The following is an 8,302-nucleotide window of genomic DNA, read 5'->3' on the forward strand; positions in this document are numbered from 1 at the left end:
AATAATTCAAACAATGCCTGTTATAAACCACCGGTCTCATCTCGTTTTCCATGAGAACATGGGTTTCACTTACGGCTATCAAACTGCAATTCATGTGTTCTATCATAGTTATTTGACTTCCAAAACACCCAGTAAAAGAGATGGAAAAGGAAAATCGAACAGAAACAAATTTCTGTAGTATAATTAAAATCAACATAGTTTAATGTTATGCTTGATCTAGTCTCATTCTTGGCATCCATTCATTTGCAGTAAAGTACGAGAGAACCAGTCCACTAATTACCAGGAACATACATATTGCAGGTCTTCCGTTTAAAGTGAAGACTTCTGGAAGAGAAGAGGGTGGAGATAATGTTGTTGATGTGTAGTAACGCTTGCTTAGTCCAAAAGTAATGGATAGACAGAATAACCAGACGATATGAATGTTCTGAATTCTACTATGAATATTCTGAATTCTGCTATGATTGTACTAGTTGTTACATTATAATGACAATAATAAAGGCAAGTAATGTTGTGCTATTTCGTTTGTTTAGTAACCTGAAAACAATCCTGGCGTAAAGCCTTAAAGCACTTATGTTTTATGTCATTTGTCTACGTAGCAGCTCCAAATAAAAAATATCCACTCTCAATCTGTCTTGGTGAGAACATAGATGGCATATATTATTCCTGGTAAGTACCCTAACAGAGTCAGCAGCAGACATAGCCAGAATTCAGCATGGCACTCGTATTTGAAGAAAACTCCCCGAGGAGGCAGAATTATGGCCAGCAAGATGTCTATGAAAGTTGCAGTGCCCTCCCTCATGATGATGAAATAAACTTGTACTGTGACTCTAATAGTTAGAATACACCCAAACAAACCACACATCCAATCCCACTCTAAAGACATTTTCTATTGACATTTCTGTTGAAATTGTAATTTCAACTTCAGTAATAATTGAACAGCAACGTCATATTTTACTTCTGCAAAACAGTTAGTTCTTTCCATGCGATGCGATCAGATCGCAGATCGCAAATCATAGTACCCTTGTGCTAAGCCCTCCGCCTTTCTGGGATGCGATCTTGCGATGCGATCGCAAATCGCAGATCGCAAGTTTCGCCTTACGCGCGTTATGCTCCTGTCTCTTGCAATGCGATATGTTTTAGCGATGCGATATTATCGCACATCGCTGATCGCTCATCTCTCAACTTGTCTCAGCCTCCCGATAGCCTTCTGCGATGCGATCTAAATGAAGTCAATGGTTGAAGTACAGTCCAGCAGCAAATGAACTTGACGTGAAGTAAAAGTTTCTTTACCGCCAGTAAATGTCAGTAGAACAGTAAATGCAATTTACTATGGGTTGGTAAGTTTTGGTAAGGATTTTAATTTTATTTTAGCGGGAGTATGGGCACAAGAAAAAGTTGGTAAAACCATTTAATTTTTATTATTTCTTTTACGGAAGCATGGCAAGTGAAAACGTGAAGTAAGTTCTTTTTGTTGCCATATATATATATATATATATATATAATGCTTTTTTGTGTAAATGTAAGAAGAGGGAAGAACGCAGCAGCGCGTATGAAAATATACACAACAGCGTAAATGAGTATTGTAATGCACAGCAGTGCGAAGTAAAAAAAAAAATAGAACGCAGCAGCATGAGAAGATTGATGTGTAATTTCCACACAGCAGTGTGTTGATCTCTTTAGCAGAGACAGAAGTTTTATTTGTAATGCAGTGTAAATCCTTTTAAAAGGAGTGACAGTGAGTGTTTATTGAAAACTGGAACTGAAGTGTTCCTGGAGTAATCCCTCTATGAGAGAGGAAGAACCATATTTTTGTAACAGCAGTGGCTTTTATTAATGAATAGAAATATTTTATGTGTGTGGTGAAACTCTATTCTCCAGCAAACATTTTTTTTTGTGGCTTCCCTGTGCAAAACAGAGCATTTCTTTCTATTCTGTGATTTTGTTTTTGGAATTTTAGCAGAAAAATTCCCAACAGTGGTATCGGAGCCAGTACAGGCTCTTTGAAGGGTTCAAAGAAGCTGAAGGAAGTATTCTTACTGCAACAACTTCTCCAGCAATGTGAAGACTCAGGCAAAATAATCCAAGGTATTTCTCAAGTTTTTTTTTTGTGTTGCTGTTGAAGACAGTCTGTTATTTTAAATACACCGTGAGGTATTTGAAGCATAGTTAAGAGTGCAAGAATGGCTGGCACCAGCACCAGCAATAGCATGGGTATGCAGCTCCCACTATTTGATGGCAAAAACTATGACTATTGGGCAATAAAAATGAAAGCCTTGTTTGCTTCCCAAGACTTATGGGAAATAGTTGAAGATGGTTTTGAACAACCAGCAAATGAAAATGAGTTTAATAATCTAACTCAGGGAGAGAAGGATTTGTTAAAGAGCTACAAGAAGAAGGACTCAAAAGCCCTCTTCTTCTTGTATCAGGCAGTGCATGGAAGCGTGTTTCCAAGGTTAGCAGCAGCTAAGACATCCAAAGAAGCATGGAAAACTCTCAAGACAGCCTATCAAGGCATGGAGAAAGTGAAGACAGCTAAACTGCAGTTGCTAAGGAAAGATTTTGAGAACCTGTGCATGAAGGAGTCAGATAATATTGACTCATTCTTCACTCAAGTAATTGGCTTGGTCACACAAATAAGATCTCATGGAGAGATACTTGAAGAAAGGAGGATTGTGGAGAAACTATTGAGGTGCCTACCCTCAAAGTTCCATGTGATTGTCACCACCATAGAAGAGACAAAGGATCTCTCAAACTTTTCAGTTGATGAGCTTCATGCATCACTGATAACACATGAGCAGAGGTTGAGTAGAAATGAAAAATCATCTCTAGAGCAAGCCTTCAAGACCCAGATGTCCTTTGGAAGAGGAAGAGGTCAAGGCAGAGGAAATAAGAGAGGAAGAGGCAGAAGCCAAAATAGAGGAGGAAGGCACAGTCCAGCAAATGCTCAAGGAAGAGGCAGCAATTCAAATCAGAATCAAGGCCAAGGTAGCAGCAAACAAAGTGGAAAACATCATGCTCAAGGACAAAGGTATGAAAAATCCAATGTCCAATGTTATTACTGTAAAAAATATGGGCATTATGTCAGTGAATGTAGGAAGAAGCAGCATGATGTGAATAATAGATCTAATGCAAATATTACTAGAGAAAATGTCAGCCAAGATAATGTGCTGTTAGCTTGTAACATGGCTGAAACAAATAGTGAAGATATATGGTTTCTAGACTCTGGTTGCAGCAAACATATGACAGGAAACATAGCTTTGTTTTCTACTTTAGATCAAAGTGTGAAGTCACAAGTCACACTTGGGACTGATAATAAAATTTCTGTTATGGGTAAAGGAGAGGTAAAAATATTTACAAAGAAAGGTGAGAAGAAAACCATAGCAGATGTTTACTATGTCCCTGGAATGAGATGTAACCTCTTGAGTATTGGACAACTTGTTCAAAAGGGTTACAATGTCTTCTTTGAGAATGATGTATGCACCATCATGGATAGAGAACCCAGCAAGCGATGCATTGCTGAAGTAAAGATGACAAGGAACAGGATGTTCTCGCTCAGAATAAGAGCATAATTGAAAAACAAAGAAGTAATTGCAACAGTTTCCCAAGAGGCTTTCCAAAGCCAACCAAAGGATGAAAATTGGTTGTGTCACTTGAGATTTGGACATCTCAACTTTGGAGGTCTTAACTTATTGAGCAGAAAAGGGATGGTAAGAGGATTACCATTGATAGAGAAACCGGACAGCCTTTGTGAAGGCTGCATATTGGGGAAACAACACAGAGAAAGTTTTCCATCAGGGAAAAGAATCAAGGCAAAAGCACCCTTAGAAATTGTCCACTCAGATTTATGTGGACCAATGCAAACCCCATCTTTAGCAAGCAACCAATATTTTCTAACATTCATTGATGAGTTTACAAGAAAGACTTGGGTTTATTTCTTGAAGAACAAATCAGAAGTGTTTGAAAAATTCTGAAATTTCAAAGCACTTGTGGAAAACCAAAGCGGGCTGCGCATCAAAGTTTTGAGAACTGACAAAGAAGGTGAGTATATCTCCAAAGAATTCCTACGGTTTTGTAGAGAAAATGGAATACACAAGAAATTTATAGCGAGGTACACCCCACATCAAAATGGAGTTGCTGAAAGGAAGAATAGGACCATTATGGATATGACGAGGAGCATGTTGAAGGCAAAGCATTTGCCAAATGATTATTGGGCTGAAGTCGTAAACTGTGCAGTATATATCTTGAATAGGTGTCCTACAAAAGCTGTGATGAACAAAGTGCCGGAAGAAGCATGGAGTGGGAGAAAGCAAGGAGTCACCCACATGAAAGTTTTTGGATGTGTGGCCTATGCACACATTCCTGATCAGCTAAGGAATAAGTTGGACAGCAAAGGGTAGGAATGTATTTTCATTGGATACAGTGAGGAATCCAAAGCTTACAGGTTGTATATCCCATCCACCAAGAAGTTCTTTGTGAGCAGAGATGTTCAGTTCATTGAGGAGGAAGCTTGGGATGGAAGCATAGAGAAAACAGTTAATTAGATCATTTTTTGGGATTCAACTGCGTAAAGTAAGTCATTCAAACGTATGACCATTTCCATGAGAGGTAGTCGTAACTGACTAATTTCTCATGATTTTTGAATAGTTCACTTAGCACTCATTGCATCGGGTGATGCTCACAGGGGTGAAGAAGTGGGATTGAAACTAGTGAAATGTGAAGAACGAATCACATAGCATCAATCATCACTTCCGGGGCTTGCACCCGGTAACCAGGACTTCCCAGGAGGTCACCCATCCCAGAACTCCTCTGGCTCAAGCGCGCTTAACTGTGGAGTTTTTCCCACAATCAAGCCCACTTAGCTTGCTACCCCATTTGCAAAACCTTAGCAAGTATTGTGCCTCATGAACCATTCAAGTAGAGATCCCTTGACTCTTTTTGAATTTAAGTATGGGGGATTTACGCAGTGCATTATATTAGATCATTTTTTGGGATTCAACTGCATTAAGTAAGTCATTCAAATGTATGACCATTTCCATGAGAGGTAGTCGTAACTGACTAATTTCTCATGATTTTTGAATAGTTCACTTAGCACTCAATGGGCTGAAGTGGGCCTGATTGTGGGAAAAACTCCACAGTTAAGCGCACTTGAGACAGAGGAGTTTTGGGATGGGTGACCTCCTGGGAAGTCCTGGTTACCGGGTGCAAGCCCCAGAAGTGATGATTGATGCTATGTGATTCGTTCTCCACATTTCACTAGTTTCAATCCCACTTCTTCACCCCTGTGAGCATCACCCGATGCAATGAGTGCTAAGTGAACTATTCAAAAATCATGAGAAATTAGTCAGTTACGACTACCTCTCATGGAAATGGTCATACGTTTGAATGACTTACTTAACGCAGTTGAATCCCAGAAAATGATCTAATATAATGCACTGCGTAAATCCCCCATACTTAAATTCAAAACAGTTAATGTTAAAAACTGTTTGTCTCATGATGAAGATGATGAGGAGATGGTAGAAATACATCCCCAAACAGCAGCGCCAACACAAGGACAGCAAGGAACACCCTTGAGGAGAAATGAGAGTGCTTCTCCAAGCACACCACAAGGAGGAAATTCAAGTGCATCTTCAAGCACTTGCACACCAAGTGAAAGAGGTAAGAAATTCATAAACTTAAGTGACATTTATAATGAAGGAATGAATTCCTTATTTTCCTTGTATTGTCATGTTGATGCTCCTATTCATTTCGAAGATGTTATTAAAGATAAGAAATGGATAGAAGCTATGGATGAGGAGATCAATGCCATAGAAAGAAACAAGACATGGGATTCGGTTGAGATACCAAAAGGTAAAGAAGTTATTGGAGTTAAATGGGTCTATAAGACCAAGTGCAATGCCGAAGGCAAAATTGAAAGACACAAGGCAAGGCTGGTTGTCAAGGGATACAAGCAGCAGTATGGGATAGATTATGAGGAGACTTTCGCACCGGTTGCAAGAATGGAAACCGTGAGAGCAGTGCTGTCCATAGCAGCACAAAACAAATGGAAATTTTACCAGATGGATGTGAAGTCGGCATTCCTAAATGGAGTGTTAAAGGAGGAGGTTTACATTGAACAACCACTAGGCTATGAGAAGAAAGGCCAAGAACACAAAGTTTGCAGATTGAAGAAAGCTCTTTATGGGCTGAAGCAAGCGCCAAGAGCGTGGTACAGTAGGATAGATTCCTATCTACTGGAAAATGAATTTGACAAATGTGAGGGAGAACCCACCGTCTACATCAAAGAAAAGGATGGCAAGATTTTAATTGTTGTCTTGTATGTTGATGATGTAATTTTTACAGGTAATGATGACTACCTCATTGAAAACTTCAAATCAGTCATGAAAGAGGAATTTGAGATGATTAACATGGGTTTGCTGAGATACTTCTTAGGAATAGAAGTAGATCAAAATGAAAATGGAATTTTTATCTCTCAAGCAAAATATGTAAATGAAGTGTTGGAAAGATTCCATATGCAAGAGTGCAAGGTAGCAATCACTCCCACAGTGATGGGATTAAAACTCGGCAAAGAGGACAGCAGCAAGGATTTTGATCCTAGCTTATATAAGAGCATAGTTGGCATCCTTATGTATTTAACTGCAACTAGGCCTGACATAATGTTTGTTGTTAGTTTGATTTCCAGATTCATGGAGAGGCCAAAAGAGGCACATTGGCAGGTAGCAAAAAGAATTCTGAGGTATGTCAAAGGTACAAAAAGATTTGGCATTTTGTATATTTTTTCAGAAAATTCAGATTTGGTTGGCTACACCGATAGTGAGTGGGATGGAAGTATAGATGACTGGAAAATCACATCCGGTTACGTTTTTCACATGGGTTCAGGAGCCATTTCATGGGCTTCCAAGAAACAACCAATTGTGGCATTGTCTACAGCAGAAGCAGAGTATGTGGCAGCTACAGTAGCAGCGTGTCAAGCGGTTTGGATGAGAAGGATGCTAAGAAGTCTATGCCAAGAGCAGGCTACAGCAACGGTGATTTTTTGCGACAATAGTTCAGCTATTGCGTTGTCCAAGAATTCTGTGTTCCACAAACGAACGAAACAAATTGATACAAGGCTCCATTATATCAGAGAATTTGTGAACAACGGAGAAATTGTTTTACAACATTGCAGCACTCAGGAACAGGTTGCAGATATTCTGACCAAGCCATTAGACCAGAAAAATTTTGAGTTTTTAAGAAAAAGTCTGGGTATGATTGATAACCCAACAGTTGAAATTAAAGGGGAGTGTTGAAATTGTAATTTCAACTGCAGTAATAATTGAACAGCAGCGGCATATTTTACTTCTACAAAACAGTTAGTTCTTTCCCTGCGATGCGATCAGATCGCAGATCGCAAATCACAGTACCCTTGTGCTAAGCCCTCCGCCTTTCTGGGATGCAATCTTGCGATGCGATCACAAATCGCAGATCGCAAGTTTCGCCTTATGCGCGTTATGCTCCTGTCTCTTGCAATGCGATATGTTTTAGCGATGCGATATTATCGCACATCGCTGATCGCTCATCTCTCAACTTGTCTTAGCCTCCTGATAGCCTTCTGCGATGCGATCTAAATGAAGTCAATGGTTGAAGTACAGGCCAGCAGCAAATGAATTTGATGTGAAGTAAACGTTTCTTTACCGCCAGTAAATGTTAGTAGAACAATAAATGCAATTTACTGTGGGTTGGTAAGTTTTGGTAAGGATTTTAATTTTATTTCAGCGGGAGTATGGGCACAAGAAAAAGGTTGGTAAAACCATTTAATTTTTATTATTTCTTTTACGGAAGCATGGCAAGTGAAAACGTGAAGTAAGTTCTTTTTGTTGTCATATATATATGTAATGTTTTGTTTGTGTAAATGTAAGAAGAGGGAAGAACGCAGCAGTGCGTATGAAAATATACACAGCAGTGTAAATGAGTATTGTAATGCACAGCAGTGCGAAGTAAAAAAAAAAAATAGAATGCAACAGCGTGAGAAGATTGATGTGTAATTTCCACACTGCAGTGCATTGATCTCTTTAGCAAAGACAGAAGTTTTATTTGTAATGCAGTGTAAATCCTTTTAAAAGGAGTGACAATGAATGTTTATTGAAAACTGGAACTGAAGTGTTCCTGGAGTAATCCCTCTGTGAGAGAGGAAGAACCATATTTTTGTAACAGCAGTGGCTTTTATTAATGAATAGAAATATTTTATGTGTGTGGTGAAACTCTGTTCAGCAAACATTTTTTTTTTTGTGGCTTCCCTGTGCAAAACAGAGCATTGCTTTCTGTT

At 39.1% G+C, this 8,302-nt stretch overlaps 1 pseudogene; it reads right to left on the minus strand.

Annotated features, from left to right (window-relative positions):
* Positions 1–604: 604 nt before the first annotated feature.
* On the minus strand, positions 605–874 carry LOC149147719 (hydrophobic protein RCI2A pseudogene; annotated as a pseudogene).
* Positions 875–8,302: the final 7,428 nt, after the last annotated feature.

This window comes from Pinus tabuliformis, chromosome 9 (genome assembly GCF_031772625.1).
Source record: "Pinus tabuliformis cultivar Carrire ecotype Pingquan chromosome 9, CPIR1, whole genome shotgun sequence".
In the NCBI taxonomy this organism is placed as follows: domain Eukaryota; kingdom Viridiplantae; phylum Streptophyta; class Pinopsida; order Pinales; family Pinaceae; genus Pinus; species Pinus tabuliformis.